Below are 17,682 nucleotides of genomic sequence, written 5' to 3'. Positions count from 1 at the left end.
AGAATTTACAAGGCTGAGCGTGGTGACTCATGCCTGTATTCCAGCGCTTTGTAAGGCTGAAGAGGGAGAATCACTCGAGCCCAGGAATTGGAGACCAGCCTGGGCAACATGGAGAAACCCCATCTCTATAAAAAAATACGAAAAATTAGCCAAGTGTGGTGGCGGCACCTGTGGTCCCAGCCCAGCTACTCAGGAAGCTGAGATGAGAGGATTGCTTAAGCCACAGGAATTCAAGGCTGCAGTGAACCATCAGCCCACCACTGCACTCCAGCCTGGTGACAGGGTGAGACCTGTCTCAAAAAAAAAAAAAAGTTTACAATAGAGAAATTTGGTGGACACCATCAAAACCAAATGATCAAGACTAACGTCACAGTTATAGGAGGAACCAACTTCATATGCCTATTAACATGATACCCTAAAAAGGACACAGCATAATGTAGTATTCATGCAAAAAAAGCACATGAGTTGCTTTTGAGGTAGACATTGCTAGATGATTGGCCAATAAATTATTCAAAATTGTTAATGTTTTGAAAGATACAGGCTAAGGGTTTGTGCCAGATTAAAGGGGACTAAAGAGACATGGCAACTAAATCTATGGGTGATCCTGAATGGGATCTTGGATTAAGGGAGAAATAACTATGAAGAACGTTATTGTGACAACTGGCAAAATTTAAAAACAGACAGCATATTAGGTGATATTGTAATCATATTAAATTTTTCAATTTGGATATTGTATTATGGTCATATAAGAGAATGTCTTTGTCCTTAGGAGATACACGTTGAAGAATAAGTGTGCTTTGTATTATTACACTTTGCTTTTTTTTGTGCTTCTCAGATATTGTGTTTTTTTTTTAATGAATTGAAGATTTGTGGCAACCCTTGAGCAAGTCTCTTGTTGCCATTTTTCCAACAGCATGTGTTCACCTTGTTTATAAGGGTCACATTTTGGTAATTCTTTTTTTTTTTTTTTGAAACGGAGTTTCGCTCCTGTTACCCAGGCTGGAGTGCAATGGCGCGATCTCGGCTCACCGCAACCTCTGCCTCCTGGGTTCAGGCAATTCTCCTGCCTCAGCCTCCTGAGTAGCTGGGACTACAGGCACATGCCACCATGCCCAGCTGATTTTTTGTATTTTTAGTAGAGACAGGGTTTCACCATGTCGACCAGGATGGTCTCGAACTCTCGACCTCGTGATCCACCCGCCTTGGCCTCCCAAAGTGCTGGGATTACAGGCTTGAGCCACCGCGCCTGGCAGATTTTGGTAATTCTTATGATATTTCAAACTTTTCAAATTCTTGTTTTATCTGTTATGGTGAGCTGTGATCAGTAATTATTACTATCATATTTTTTTATTTTTATTTTTTATATATTATATATCTCACTTTGTTGCCCAGACTGGAGTGAGATGAGGGGATGATGGCTCACTGCAGCCTCCACTGCCCAGGCTTGAGAAATCCCCCAACCCTGGCCTTCTGAGTAGTTGGGAGGTGTGCACCACCACGCCCAGCTAGTTTTTGTATTTTTAGTAGAAATGGGGTTTTGCCGCATTGCCCAGACTAGTCTTGAACTCCTGTGCTAAAGCAGTCTGCCCACTTTGGCCTCCCAAAGTATTGAGATTGCAAGAGTGAGCTCACCACGCCTGGCCGATCAGTAATCTTTGATGTTACTATTGTAATTGTTTTGGGCTGCCACCAATCATGCCCATATATGATGGCAAATTAATCAATACATCTGGATGTTCTGACTGGCTGCTGTTCCCCCATCTCTCTTCCTCTCCTTGGGCTTCCGTATTTCTTGACACACGAAAATATGGAAATTAGTCCAATTAATAATCCTGCAATGGCCTCTAAGTGTTCAAGTGAAAGGAAAATCACCTGTCTCTCATTTTAAATCAAAGCTAGAAATGATTAAGCTTAGTGAGGAAGGCATGTTAAAAGTGGAGATAGCCAGATGCCATTACTCATGCCTGCAATCCTAGTTGTGTGGGAGAATCACTCAAACCTAGGAGTCTGAGGCAGAGGTGAGCTATGATGGTGCCACTGCACTCCAGCCGGTGTGACAGAGTGAGAACCCATCTTTTTTTTTTTTTTTTTTTTTTTTTTTTTTTTTTTTTTTTTTTTTTTACAAGACGGGGTTTCACCATATTGGTCAGGCTGGTCTCAAACTCCTAACCTCAGGTGATCCACCCACCTCAGCCTCCCAAAGTGCTGGGATTACAGGCGTGAGCCTCTGTGCCCGGCGAGAACCCATCTTTTAAACAACAACAAAAAAGAGGCTGGGCACAGTGGCTCACTCCTGAAATCCTAACACTTTGGGAGGCCGAGGTGGGTGGATCACCTGAGGTCAGGAGTTAGAGACCAGCCTGGCCAGCATGGTGAAACCCTGTCTCCATTAAAAATACAAAAATTAGCTAGGCATGGCATGGTGGCACGTGCCTGTAATCCCAGCTACTCAGGAGGCTGAGGCAAGAGAATTGCTTGAACCCAGAAGGCGGAGGTTGCAGTAAGCCTAGATCATACCATTGCACTCCACCCTAGGTGACAGAGCAAGACTTAGTCTCAAAAAAAAAAAAAAAAAGAAAGAAAGAAAGAAAAAGAAAGCCAAGATGGGCCAAAAGGTAAGCTTCTAGTACCAGTTACCCAAGTTGTAAATGCAAAAGAAAAGTTCTTTTTTTTTTTTTTTTTTTTTTGAGACAGAGTCTCACTCTGTCACCCAGGCTGGAGTGCAGTGGTGCAATCTCAGCTCACTGCTACCTCTCCCTCCTGGGTTCAAGCAGTTCTCCTACCTCAGCCTCCTGAGTAGCTGGGATTACAGATGCCCGCTACTATGCTCAGCTAATTTTTTGTACTTTTGGTAGAGATGGGGTTTCCCCATGTTGGCCAGGCTGGTCTTGAACTCCTGACCTTGTGATTCGCCTGCCTTGGCCTCCCAAGTGCTGGGATTACAGGCATGAGCCACTGACCCCAGCCAAGAAAAGTTCTTAAAGAAAATTAAAAGTGCTACTTCAGCGAACACAGGAATGGTAAGAACATGAAACAGCATTACTGCTGATATGAAGAAAGTTTTAGCGATCTGGATAGAAGCCATACCAGCTTGACCATTTCCTTAAGCCAAATCCTAATCTAAAACAAGGCCCTGACTCTCTTCAATTCCGTGAGGGCTGAGAGAGGTGAATAATCTGCAGAAGAAACATTGGAAACTAGCAGAGGTTGGTTCATAGGGTTTGAAGACAGAAGCTGACTTCACAACCCTGTGCAAGGTGAAGCAGCAAGCGCTAATGTAGAAGCTGCAGCAAATTATCTAGAAAATCTAGCTAAGACAATTGATGAAGGTGGCTACGCTAAACAACAGATACTCAACGTAGATAAATCAGCCTTCTGTTAAAAGAAGATGCCATCTAGGACTTACGTAACAAGAGAGAAGTCAATGCCTGGCTTCAAGGCTTTGAAGGAACAGGCTGACTCTTGTTAGGTGCTAATGCAGTTGGTGGCTTTAAGTTGAAGCCAACGCTCACTTACCATTCTGAAAATCCTAGGACCCTTAAGAATCAGGATAAATTTACTCTGCCTGTACTCTATCAGTGGAACAATAAAGCCAGGCTGACAGCCCACCTGTTTACAGTATAGTTTACTGAATATTTTAAGCCCACTGTTGAGACCTACTGTTCAGAAAAGAGATTCCTTACAAAATGTTACTGCTCATGGATGATGTACCAAGTTGCCCAGGAGATCTGATGGAGATACACAGATAAATTAACGTTTTTAGGCTTGCTAACACGGCATTCATTCTGTAGCCCATTGAACAAGGTATGATTCCAAGTCTTGTTATTTAAGAAATACATTTCACTAGGCTAAAACTACTATAGATAAATGATTCCTCACATCTATGGCCATACTACACTGAATGTGCCCAATTTCAACCAAGTGTGATTCCTTGTTGGACCTGGATAAAGTCAACGAGAACTTTCTGGAAAGGATTCACCATTCTAGATGCAATTAAGAACATTTGTTATTCATGAGAGGAGGCAAAAATATCCTCATTAACAAAGTCAGCCAACGCATGGATGACTTTTGGGGGTTCAAGACTTCACTGGAGGAAGTAACTGCAGTGCTGGTGGAAATAACAAGAGAACTAGAATTAGAAGTGGAGCCTGAAGATGTGACTGGATTGCTGCTGCAATCTCATGATAAAACTTGAATGGAGGCTGGGAATGGTGGCTCATGCCTGTAATCCCAGCACTTTGGGAAGCTGATACTAGTGGATCACCTGCTTGGAATTCGAGACCAGCCTGGCCAACATGGTGAAATTTCATCTCTACTAAAAATACAAAAATTAGATGGGTATGGTGGCATGCACCTATAATCCCAGCTACTCGGGAGGCTGAGGCAGGAGAATTGCTGGAACCAGGGAGGCAGAGGTTGCAGTAAGCCAAGATCAGCCTGGGTGACAGAGCAAGATTCTGGCTCAAAAAAAAAAAAAAAAAAAAAAAAAAAAAAAAGGCCAAACTTGAATGAATGAGGAGTTGCTTTTTATGAATGAGCAAAGCATGTGATTTCTTGAGGTGGAATCTGCTCCTGGTGAAGATGCTGTGAACATTATTAAAAGACAACAAAGGATTTAGAATATTACCAAACTCAGTTGATAAAGCAATGGCAGAATTTGAGAAGATTGACTCCAATTTTGAAAAAAATTCTGCTGTGGCAAGATGTTATCAAATAGCATCATATGCTATGGAGAAATATTTGTGAGAGTCAATCAGTATGGCAAACTTCATTGCTGTCTTATTTTAGAAAGTTGCCACAGCCACCCTAACCTTCAGTAACTACCATCCTGATTGATCAGCAGCTGTTAAATTGAGGTAAGGCCCTCTACCAGCAAAAACATTATGACTCGCCAAAGGCGCCGATGATTGTTAGCATTTTTTTTTTTTTTAGCAATAAAGTATTTTTTTTTTTTTTTTTTTGAGACGGAGTTTCGCTCTTGTTACCCAGGCTGCAGTGTAATGGCGCGATCTCAGCTCACCGCAACCTCCGCCTCCTGGGTTCAGGCAATTCTCCTGCCTCAGCCTCCTGAGTAGCTGGGATTACAGGCACGCGCCACCATGCCCAGCTAATGTTTTGTATTTTTAGTAGAGATGGGGTTTCACCATGTTGACCAGGATGGTCTCGATCTCTCGACCTCGTGATCCACCCGCCTCGGCCTCCCAAAGTGCTGGGATTACAGGCTTGAGCCACCGCGCCCGGCTAGCAATAAAGTATTTTAAAAGTAAGATATGTCCTTTTTTTAGATGTAATATCATTGCACACTTAAACTAAAGTTTTATATAAACATAACTTTTAGATGCACTGGGAATTAAAACTTTTGTGTCGCTGTCTTTATTGTACTACTTGCTTTATTGTGGTGGTCTGTGTGGCCTCTCAATATCTCAGAGGTATTTATGTATTTAGGGGTAGAGTGAAATGATGCCTCAGATTACTTTCAAATGGTTCAAGTAAATAGAGTATGAGATTAATACAGCAAATACAATAAATGTTATTAATTGGTGAATTTGGTTGAAGAGTATACAAGAGTCTTCCTTGTACTATCTTGTAGTTATTTCAGAATAAAAAAATTTTAAAGTTGCTTAAATTTTCCATATCTTTGTATACTTATAATATCCTATGACAAAGATATAAGTATACACATCACTAATATATGTATATTCTGAGACAGGGTCTCACTGTGTTGCCCAGGCTGTAGTGCACTGGCATCATCATGATTTACTACTGCCTTGACCTTTTGGGCTCAAGCAATGTTCCTACCTCAACCTACCAAGTAGGGACTACAGGTGTGCACCACCATGCCTGGCTAATTTTTTAGTTGTTTGTAGAGATGGGGTCTTACTATATTGTCCAGGCTGTTCTTGTATTCCGAGGCTTAAGCAATCTTCTCACCTCAGCCTCCCAAAGTGCTGGGATACAGGCATGAGCCACCATGCCTGGCCAAATCATTAAAATTTGAAGCTTTCTGCTCCCTAGTGCTTGGTCTTATTCTTAAAGCTTCCAATATGTCCTTTCTTTTGTAGCTTTCTTTTGGAATCTAATTTTTGCACAGTAGATGTGGAAACTGCAGAAAAAACTAAGTTAATTGGTGGTGTTGAGCTTGTCCGAATTGGCATGCTTCCCCATTCACTTGGCATGTGAACAATGATCATTTTACCTATGATTGTTGCAAAAGTTTTAAAGTTCTTTGATTCTCCTACTTCAGAGTTGTTTAGCATTCAACATATGCTTTATGCTTAACTCTTTCTGACATATTTGCATATTTATGTTAGTTTTATTTCCACTAATAGATTGCAATTTTACTTTTCTTCACTGTATTGATATCTCTTCATAGAACCCATTACAACTTAGTCCGAAGTAAATTCCTTTTCTACGCCGGGCGCGGTGGCTCAAGCCTGTAATCCCAGCACTTTGGGAGGCCGAGGCGGGTGGATCACGAGGTTAAGAGATCGAGACCATCCTGGTCAACATGGTGAAACCCCGTCTCTACTAAAAATTAGCTGGGCATGGTGGCGCGTGCCTGTAATCCCAGCTACTCAGGAGGCTGAGGCAGGAGAATTGCCTGAACCCAGGAAGCGGAGGTTGCGGTGAGCCGAGATCGTGCCATTGCACTCCAGCCTGGGTAACAAGAGAGAAACTCCGTCTCAAAAAAAAAAAAAAAAAAAAAATTCCTTTTCTACCTTTTTAATTAAAATTAGATGCTTCTTGATAGATTAGATTGAATATAACTTTCATAAATAGAATCATGCTTTAAATTCATTATGGAAACTCATTTAAAGGAAACTCATAGAGAATCATTTAAAATGTGAATCATCACTCTCTAACTTTATTTTGTAAATCCAGTCATTACTTGTTTGCTTGAAGTGGGCATGTGAAAAGCCTTCCCACTCCCTTAACTCTTCATTTGTGGTGAGCTAGTTAATATCCAGATCAGTTGACCTAACAATAGAATACAATGTTGATCCAACAATAGAATAAATACAACCTAGGGAACAATTTAAACCAGTTCCTGCCAGTAGCTCATTCAAATGGTTCTGTTTATGTATTTTGGATTTGTGTCCTTATATCTGCTACATTTTAAAATTATTTAGGTTCTTATTTATTTATTTATTTGAGACAGGGTCTGACTCTGTCACTCAGGCTAGAGTACAGTGGCATGATCTCAGCTCACTGCAAATTCTGCTCCCCTGTGCTCAAGCCATCCTTCCACCTCAGCCTCCCAAGTAGCTGGGACTACAGGTGCATACCACCACACCTGGCTAATTTTTGCATTTTTGTAGAGACGGGGTTTCACCATGTTGCCCAGGATGGTCTTGAACTCTTGAGCTTAAGCAATCTGCCCACCTCAGCCTCCTGAGGTGCTGGAATTAAATAGGTGTGAGCCCCTACATTTTTTTTTTAATAAAGAGAATTTCTTTTTTCTTTTTCTTTTTCTTTTTTTTTTTTTTTTTGAGACGGAGTTTCGCTCTTGTTACCCAGGCTGGAGTGCAATGGCGCAATCTCGGCTCACCGCAACCTCCGCCTCCTGGGCTCAGGCAATTCTCCTGCCTCAGCCTCCCGAGTAGCTGGGATTACAGGCACGCGCCACCACGCCCAGCTAATTTTCTGTATTTTTGGTAGAGACGGGGTTTCACCATGTTGACCAGGATGGTCTCGATCTCCCGACCTCGTGATCCACCCGCCTCGGCCTCCCAAAGTGCTGGGATTACAGGCTTGAACCACCGCGCCCGGCTGTTTTTTTTTTTTTTTTTTTTTGAGACAGAGTTTCACTCTTGTTACGCAGGCTGGAGTGCAATGGTGCCATCTCAGCTCACCGCAACCTCCGCCTCCTGGGTTCAGGCAATTCTCCTGCCTCAACCTCCTGAGTAGCTGGGATTACAGGCACGTGCCACCATGCCCAGCTAATGTTTTGTATTTTTAGTAAAGACAGGGTTTCACCATGTTGACCAGGATGGTCTCGATCTCTTGACCTTATGATACACCTGCCTCGGCCTCCCAAAGTGCTGGGATTACAGGCTTGACCCACCGTGCCCATCCAATAAAGAGAATTTCAAGGCAAATGGTTGCTTTGTTTCAATTATTAAAATCAGTGTTTGTTTTGGATTTGTTTCAATTATTAAATCAATGCTTGTTTTGGATATGCTTTCCAATCAAAACAAATATTTGTAACTCATACAAATATTTGGACTCAAGAGTAGTTCTGGGTTCTAAATGTAGTTTTATGCCAACAGACTAAAATAGGACTTTTGCAAGATAGTGGTCTCAGGTATGAGATGGACACATGCTTCTTAAGATCTGTGTGTTTCTAGTTTCACATTTGTAAAAGGGAATAATATTACCTCTCTTATATCATACAATTGATATGAGGATGAACTGAGACTGCAAATGGGTGGGGTTTTGAATGCCTCTGATTCAAGGTGTTAAAATCAATTTACTACAATGAAGACACTGTATATAATCCTGGCCCATGTTATCCTTCTGCTTCCCTGGTGAAGGTGTGTGTTGAGGAGATGGGTGGTTGTTGGGTGTGGTGGGGCATGGTGAGGGGTGATCTAACCTATTCAATGGTACCTCCACAGGAAGATGGACTTTATATATTAAAAAATAAGAAGCTGGCCGGGCGCGGTGGCTCAAGCTTGTAATCCCAGCATTTTGGGAGGCCGAGGCGGGTGGATCACGAGGTCAAGAGATCGAGACCATCCTGGTCAACATGGTGAAACCCCGTCTCTACTAAAAATACAAAAAATTAGCTGGGCATGGTGGCGCGTGCCTGTAATCCCAGCTGCTCAGGAGGCTGAGGCAGGAGAATTGCCTGAACCCAGGAGGCGGAGGTTGCGGTGAGCCGAGATCGCGCCATTACACTCCAGCCTGGGTAACAAGAGCGAAACACCGTCTCAAAAAAAAAAAAAAAAAAAAGGAAGCTAAACTAAATATTATTTTTCTATTTGTTAGTAGATTTGTAATATATTTAGAAAGAATGAAGGATGAGCTCATATCCTAACTAAAAAGAGATTGAAGTTTCTATGGATTACAATGAACTGTATTTTTAAAGATCCATCTTTTGAAATATTTATTTATTTATTTATTTATTTTCTTGAAAGAAAGAAAGAGAAAGGGGGAGAGAGAACAGGAGTCTTGCTCTATTGCCCAGGCTGGAATGCAATCTAAAAATAGGTATTAAAAACCTCTTTTATGCTGATAATTGTGCTTAACAGCAGAGACAGGAAGGAATAAGGGAAGAAAATAACAAACAGCCAACCAATATTTCATTTAAGTCTGTGAAATGCTATGCAAATGCTGAAGAGTGCTTTACTTCCGATTATGTGGTCACTTTCAAAATAAGTGTAATATGATACTGAGAAAAATGTATGTTCTGTGGACCTGGGGTGAAGAATTCTATAAATATTCACTGAGTTTACTTGTTCCAGGTCTGAGTTCAAATCATAGATGTCCCTGTTAATTTTCTATCTCGTTGATCCGAATATTAACAATGTGGTGTCGAAGTCTCCTGCTATTATTGTGCGGGAGTCCAAGTCTCTTTCTGGGTGTTCCTATATTGGGTGCATATATATTTATGATCATTGACTCCCGTTGTTGCATTGATCCTTTTACCATTATGTAATGTCCTTCTTTCTTTTAGTCTTTGTTACTATTAAAGTCTATTTTGTCAGAGACGAAAGTTACAACTCCCGTTTTTTTGTTTTTTTGTTGTTGTTTTTTTTTTTTTCTCTCCATTTGATTGGTAAGTCTTCCACCAACCCTTTGTTTTGAGTCTTTGTGTGTCCTTGCTTATGAGATGGATCTGGATACAGTGAACCAATGGGTTTTGACTTTTTATTCAATTTGCCTGTCTGTGTCTTTGATTGGAGCATTTAATCCATTTAAATTTAGGATTAATATTGATATTTGTGAGTTTAATATTGTCATTTAATGCTAGCTGGCTATTTTGCCCATTAGTTGATATAGATTCTTCATTATGGAGATACTGTTTACCTTTTGGTAAGTTTTTGGGATGACTGATACTGGTTGTTCCTTTCTGTGTATAGTGCTTCTTTCAGAAGCTCTTGTAAAGCAGGCCTGGTGGTGATGAAATCTCTGAGTGCTTGCTTGTTTGTGAAAACTTTTATTTTTCCTTAATTTATGAAGCTTAATTTGGCTGGATATGGGATTCTGGGTTGAACATTCTTTTCTTTGAGGATATTAAATACTGACCCCGACTCGCTTCTAGTTTGTAGGGTTTCAACTGAGAGATCTGCTGTGAGTCTGATAGGCTTCCCTTTACGGGTAACCTGACCTTTCTCTCTAGCTGCCCTTAGAATTTTCTCCTTTATTTCAACCCTCGTGAATCTAACGATTGTGTGTCTTGGGGTTGCTCTTCTTGAGGAATATCTTTGTGGTGTTCTCTGTATTACCTGAAGTTGAACATTTTCCTGCTTTATTAGATTAGGAAAGTTTTCCTGAATAATATCCTGAAGAATATTTTCCAGCTTGGATTCATTCTCTTCATGACATTCAGGTACACCTATCAAATGTAAATTAGGTCTTTTCACATAGTCCCATATTTCTTGGAGACTTTGCTCATTCCTTTACTCTTTCTTCTCTAATCTTGTCTTCTTGTTTCATTTCATTAAGCTGGTCTTCAACCTCTGATACCCTTTCTTCTGCTTGATCAATTCAACTGTTAAAACCTGTGCATACTTCATGGAGTTCTCATATTGTATTCTTCAGTTCCATTAATTCACTTATATTCCTCTCTAGATTGTCTATTCTCATTAGGATTTTGTCAAACCTTTTTTCAAGGTTCTTAGTTTCTTTACATTGGGCTAGAACATGTTCTTTTAACTCACAGAAGTTTCTTATTATCCACCTTCTGAAGCCTAAATCTGTTAATGGAACACACTTGTTCTCCATCAGGCCTTGTTCCCTTGTTGATGAGGAACTGTGATCCCCTGTAGAGAGAGAGGCATTCTGATTTTGGGTATTCTCACCTTTTTACACTGGTTTCTTCCCATCATTGTAAATTTATCCACCTGTCATCTTTGTAATTACTGACTTTCAAATTAGGTCTCTGAGTGGACGTCCAACTAGTTGATTTCCCAGCCAGAATCTGAGCAACCCACTGCGCTCGCTAGAACAGCGGAGTTAAGATTCGCGGTGCTTTTCTGCCGAGGAACCTCTGGTCTGGCTTCCTTCTTAAGTCCCTTTTTCAATCAGCTGAATGGGTTACTCTGCCTTCCTGGAGCTCCAAACGTCGACCAAAAGGGGACCCAGTCCTGTTTACTCTGCACCAAGAACCGCAGCACCAGGGTGCCAGGAAAACCACCACACTGGCCACAAGAGTCCTGCTGGTGACCCGTGGGGCTCCTCCATGGGAATCTCCTGGTCCGTAAGCAAAATTCATCTGAAAGTGTGGCGTCCTCTCGTCCTCTCGTTCACTGGGAGCTACAATCCTGAGCTGCTAGTAATAGCCATCTTGGATCTCTCTCCTAAAATATTATTTATTTAAGAAAATCTTGCTCTGTCACCCAGGTTGGAGTGCAGTGGTGTGATCTTGGCTCACTGAAACGTCCACCTACCAGGCTCAAACGATTTTCGTACCTGAGCCTCCTGAGTAGCTGGGACTACAGGCACACGCTACCATGCCTGGCTAGTTTTTATATTTTTAGTAGAGATGGGGTTTCGCCATGTTGGCCAGGCTGGTCTTGAACTCCTGGCCTCAAGTGATCTGCCTGCCTTGGCCTCCCAAAGTGCTGGGATTACAGACGAGAGCCACTGCACCCAGCTTAAAGATCCATCTTTTTTTTTTTTGTTTTTTTGTTTTTTTGAGGCGGAGTTTCGCTCTTGTTACCCAGGCTGGAGTGCAATGGCGCGATCTCGGCTCACCGCAACCTCCGCCTCCTGGGTTCAGGCAATTCTCCTGCCTCAGCCTCCTGAGTAGCTGGGATTACAGGCACGCACCACCATGCCCAGCTAATTTTTTGTATTTTTAGTAGAGACGGGGTTTCACCATGTTGACCAGGATGGTCTCGATCTCTTGACCTCGTGATCCACCCGCCTCGGCCTCCCAAAGTGCTGGGATTACAGGCTTGAGCCACCGCGCCCGGCTCAAAGATCCATCTTTTGACTAGATGAGACATTTTCTATCATGACTCATAACTGAAATTTTACTATTACATTTTGTAAAATTTAGCAAGTGTTTATTTCAATTCAGCAAGTGTTTATTGATTGCTACATGGGTAATGCTAGGAAGATATTAAGATATAAACAATATTTCTCACCCTGGAGAGGATGTGAGTCTGGCTATAGTATCAGTCACCACATTGATGGCCTGAATTGATTCCATTGACCTGGCAGACTGGACTGGTGTTTCCTTATTTTCTCATGTGCGGTTTTCCTAAAGTTGTATATTCAGGAAGAAAAGCTTAATTTCCTGGACTGTTCTGGAAATGTGATTCAGCTGCCTCTGTTCTCCTGCCATTAGAAAGAAGTGAAACAAAAATTATGGAAACACATAAATAGGAGTAGTTCAATCTGGTTTGAAAGACCAGGGAAAGCTTCACAGAGAAGGTTCTCTTTCAGCTTGACTCCAAAAGATGATGATGTTGGGATACTTGCAGTGGTTTTGTCAATTAAAAGTTGAAGAAGACTGTGAGGACATTTCAAATGAAGGTAACAGTAAAAGCAAATAGCATGAATTAGGTAAACATCCAAAAGATGAGAGAAGTGCATGTGGGTACAGGATTTTGGATTTTAATTCTGTAGACCAGTGGTGATTGTTTTGCTTTTAATTATTTTAAAAATGTTTGTGCCAATTATCAATTAATTGCCTCTGAGCCCTAAATTCACCCTTTTTGCCTGCTTTGTGAAAATGCATATGGGCCCACTGAATGTTTTTTTCTTTATCAGCTGGTGCAGTATGAAGCTATGTCAGTAGAGGGCTCTGGGAAAACATTGCAAGAGCAGAGAGTTTTGCTTCCTGGTTTTGGTGTGCTTGCTTGGCAGCTCCTGCAGCACACAGGCAGAGTCTCCGGCACCATGCCCTGCTACTGGTAGGGCAGTGAGTAGCACCCATTGACCAGCAGCTTGCCTTGGTAGCACCTTCTCCCTTGAATGGCTTCGTAGTAAAGTGTCTCTGGTGTCACACCTCTCCATGACCTTTCCCTGGCATCTTAGAGTGACAGATTTCTGGTAAATTCCAAAGGGTGGATTTCCAGCAAGTTCTGCCAGCACAGTACCACAGCAATTTCTCTGCTGCCTAGTGAGCCATACCTGAGCTCTCCAAGACCTGGGTCCTGAGCCTGGGGGAGCCTTTTCCTTGGGTACTCTATCCCAGCTCAAAGAACATGGTTGCTACTTATATTTGCTATTCTTTTATTCTTTAGAGTTTTCTTTACTTCTTACCAGCCAATCCCTCATTTTTCAAATTCCCTGCTATAGTTAATCTTTTTTTGTTTTTATTTGAGATGGGGTCTCACTCACTCTGTTGCCCAGGCTGGAGTGTAGTGGCACAATCTCAGCTCACTGCAACCTTCACCTCCCGGGTACAAGTGATTCTCCTGCCTTTGCCTCCCAAGTAGCTAGGATTACTGGCGTCCATTGCCACGCTTAAGTTTTGTATTTTGTAGAGACAGGGTTTCACCGTGTTGAACTCCTGACTTCAGGTGATTGACCCACCTCAGCCTCCCTAGTTGTTGGGAATACAGGTGTGAGCCATCTCCTCCACCAGATTAGACTATTGTTAAATCCAACTCTCTACTTACTTCTTCCTGCATTAGAGAGCTGAAGGTTGCTACCAAAATATGTGCTACCTTGCTGACTGTTTTCACTTTAACTTTATAATCGTGACACTCCAGTGGGCTCTACTGCTGCCCTGCAGTCATTGCATATTTTCCAAGTTCACTTCCTCTACTCTTTTTCTAAATGATTATTTTACATCTTCTCCTCTCTTCTCAAACCTTCAATCCCCACATCCAACTATTGACCTGACTTTATTTTAATGTCAAAATAGGAGGTAAAGAGAAATTTTAGTGGGAGAGAAGGAATTGCCCATTTCTTGATAGAGGAGAGAGGACAGGCTCTATTATGCAAGTGGAAATGCCTGTGTTAGCTGGGAACTGAAAAAGGTCATCCAAAGTAGCAAGGAGGAGGCAGAGCACATGGGTAGGTGCGGACTGATGGGTAAATATAAGAGCCTGTGCACGTTTCTTCTGATTGCTTCTATTTCTCTTCCACATATACACATGCCATTAGTTCTCCCATCTTAGAAAAACATCTCTTCACCTCATATGCCCTTCCTGCTACTACCCCATCTCTCTCCTTCTCTTCACAGCCAAACGTCTTGAAAGAATTGGCCACTCTTGCTGCTGCCTTCAATTTCTCTTCTCATATTCTCTCTTGATCCCACTTCAGTCAGGCTTTTACTCTGACCAGATCATCAAAATGGCTTTTATTAAGGTCTCTGGGGAACTCCACATTGCTAAATCCAATGGTCAATTCTTAGTACTCACCTTACTTGACTTGTCAGGAGCATTTGGCACAGTTGATGATTCTCCCCTCCTTAAACACTTCCTGCACTTGGCTTTCAGGTCACTATGCCATCCTGATTTTCCTTCTATTCTACTGGCCTTTCCTTTACCTCTCTTCATCTTCCTCATTATTTTTCTTTCTAGATCTGATTGCATTTGTCGTTAGGGTAACACTTCCTAGAGAGTCTTCATTCAGTGTACTAGCTCTAGCAGCTTTACACAAGACTAAAATTATTGTACAAATGTAAGTTTTCAAGACAATCTTATACCTTATCAATCAATTGCATCTTTTAAAATTATTATTATCTAATTTCAATAGCTTTAGGAGTACAAGTGGTTTTTGGTTACACGAATGAATTATATAGTGGTGAAGTCTGAGCTTTTAGTGTACCCATCACCTAAATAATGTAAATTGTACCCAGTAGGTGATTTTTTTTCTCTCTCACTCCCCTCCTTGCTTGTGAGTCTCCAATGTCCATTACACCACTGAGTACCCATAGCTTAGCTTCCACTTATAAGTGGAACATGCAGTGTTTGGCTTTCTATTCCTGAGTTACTTCACTTAGGATAATGGCCTCCAATTCCATCTAAGTTGCTGCAAATTATTTCATTATTTCATTATTTTTTATGACCAAGTAGTATTCCATGGCATATAAATGTAGTATATATTTATGCAATCATTGGTTGATAGATGCTTAGATTGATTCCATGTCTATGCAGTTGTGAATTGTGCTGCCATAAACGTATGGGTTTAGGTGTCTTTTTGATATGATGACTTCTTGTACTTTGAGTAGATACCCAGTAGTGGGATTGCTGAGTTGAATGGTAGATCTACTTTTAGTTCTTTGAGAAATCTCCACACTATTTTTCATAGAGGTTGTACTAATTTGCATTCCCACCAATAGTGCATAAATGTTTTCTTTTCAATGCATCCACACCAACATCTATCGTTTTTGGACTATTTACTTATTTATTTATTTATTTATTGAGACAAAGTCTTACTCTGTCGCTCAGGTTGGAGTGCAGCGGCACTATCTCGGCTCACTGCCCTGTCTCTGCCTCCTGGGTTCAAGTGATCCTGTCGCCTCAGCCTTCCAAGTCACTGGGATGACAAGCGTGCACCACTGTGCCGACTAATTTTTGTGTTTTTGGTAGAGATGGGATTTCACCATGTTGGCTAGGCTAGTCTCGAACTCTTGACTTCAAGAGATCTGCCTGCCTTGGCCTCCCAAAGTGCTGGGATTACGGCATGAGCCATCGCACCTGACCTCTTGGCCATCTGTGTATCTTCTTTTGAAAAATGTCTGTTCATGTTGGTTGCCTGCTTTTTAACGGGATTTTTTTTTCTTGATTTTTTTTTTTTTTTTTTTTTTTTGTGGATTCTTGATATTAGTCCCTTGCCAGATGTATGGTTTGTGAATGTTTTCTCCTATTCTGTAGGTTGCCTATTTACTTCTTTGATTATTTCTTTTGCTGTACACTTTTTTAGTTTAAGTCTCATGTATTTATTTTTTGTTTTCTTGTTTTTGCTTTTGTTTTCTTAGTCATAAATTCTTTATTTAGGCCAATGTCCAGAAGATGTTTTCCTATGTTTTCTTCTAGAATTTTAATGGTTTCAGGTCTTACATTTACATCTTTAATCTATTTTGAGTTAATTTTTGTATGTGGGGAGAGATACGGATCCAGTTTCATTCTTTAGCATGTGGCTATAGAATTATCCCAGCACCATGTATTGAATACGGTGTCCTTTCTCCAGTGTATGTTTTTGTCTGCTTTGTTGAAGATCAGTTGGTTGTAAGCATTTGGCTTTATTTCTGTGTTCTCTGTTTTGTTCCATTGGTCTGTATTTCTACTTTTATACCAGTACTACGTCATTTTTCACAGAATTAAAAAATGCAGTCCTAAAATTCATATGGAATCAAAAAAAGAACCCAAAAAGCCAAAGCAATCCTAAGCAAAAAGAGCAAATCTGGAGGCATCACATTACCCGAAGGCTATAGCAACCAAAACATCTCCCTGGTTCTTAACATTGGAGTGCCCCCGGGCCCAGTCCTTAGGCTTCTTCTCTTTATTGTCTTCATTAACTCTCTAGGTGATCTCATCTAGTCCTTTTTATTTTTATTTATTATAATTAAAAAATATATTTACTTATTTATTTTTCAGACAAGCTCTTGCCCTGTCACCCAAGCTGGGGAGCAGTGGCTTGATCATAGCTCAATGCAGCCTCTGTCCCCTAGTTTGAAGTGATCCTTTTGCCTCAGCCTCCCAAGTAGCTGAGACTACAGGCACCTGCCACCAAGTTTGTTTGTTTGTTTGTTTGTTTGTTTTGTAGAGATGCGGTCTCAATATGTTGCTCAGGCTGGTCTCAAACTCCTGAGGTCAAGCAGTCCTCCCGCCTCGGCCTCCCAAAGTGCTGGGATTACACATGGGAGCCACTGTGCTTGGCTTTTAAAACAAGCAGCTCCGGCCCAGACCATTCTTGTAAATTTGAAATTCAGATATCCAACTGCCTAAGGAATTTCTCTATTTAAATGTTTAATAGGCATCTCAAATTTAGCACCTCCCAAGTTACTGTATCCCCACCTGAGCTCCGTTAAACTGGATCTTCTCAAAGTGTTTCTTATTTCAGTGGAGGGGTGATTTCACTCTTCCTGCTACTCAGACCAAAACTCTTAAAATCATTTTTTTAAAAAAAACCGTTTTATTGAGATATAATATGTATCATACAGTTTACCCACTTAAAGTATACAATTCACTGACTTTTAGTATATTCACAGTGATGCAACCATTACCACAATCAATTTTAGAACATTTTCATTACCCGACAAAGAAATGCATCCTCTTTAGTTGAAGTCATTCTTGACTCCTCTATTTCACATTCCACATCCAATCCATCAGCTCCACTTTCAGAACTCACTGGGAATCTTACCACTTCTTACCATCTCTGCTGTTTAACCAAGTTACCATCATCTCTTGCCTGGGTTACTGTAACAGCTTCTTAGCTGATGTCCCTGCATCCTCCCTGACTCCCTTTCAGTCTATTCTCAATCCAGCAGCTAGAATGATCCTACTGTAATGTAAAGCTGATTACATCTCTTTGCTGAATGGTTCCCATTCC

Source organism: Saimiri boliviensis, chromosome 14 (assembly GCF_048565385.1).
Source record: "Saimiri boliviensis isolate mSaiBol1 chromosome 14, mSaiBol1.pri, whole genome shotgun sequence".
Classification (NCBI taxonomy): Eukaryota; Metazoa; Chordata; class Mammalia; order Primates; family Cebidae; genus Saimiri; species Saimiri boliviensis.
The sequence above is the reverse complement of the archived record's forward strand: the minus strand, read 5'-3'. Positions refer to the sequence as shown.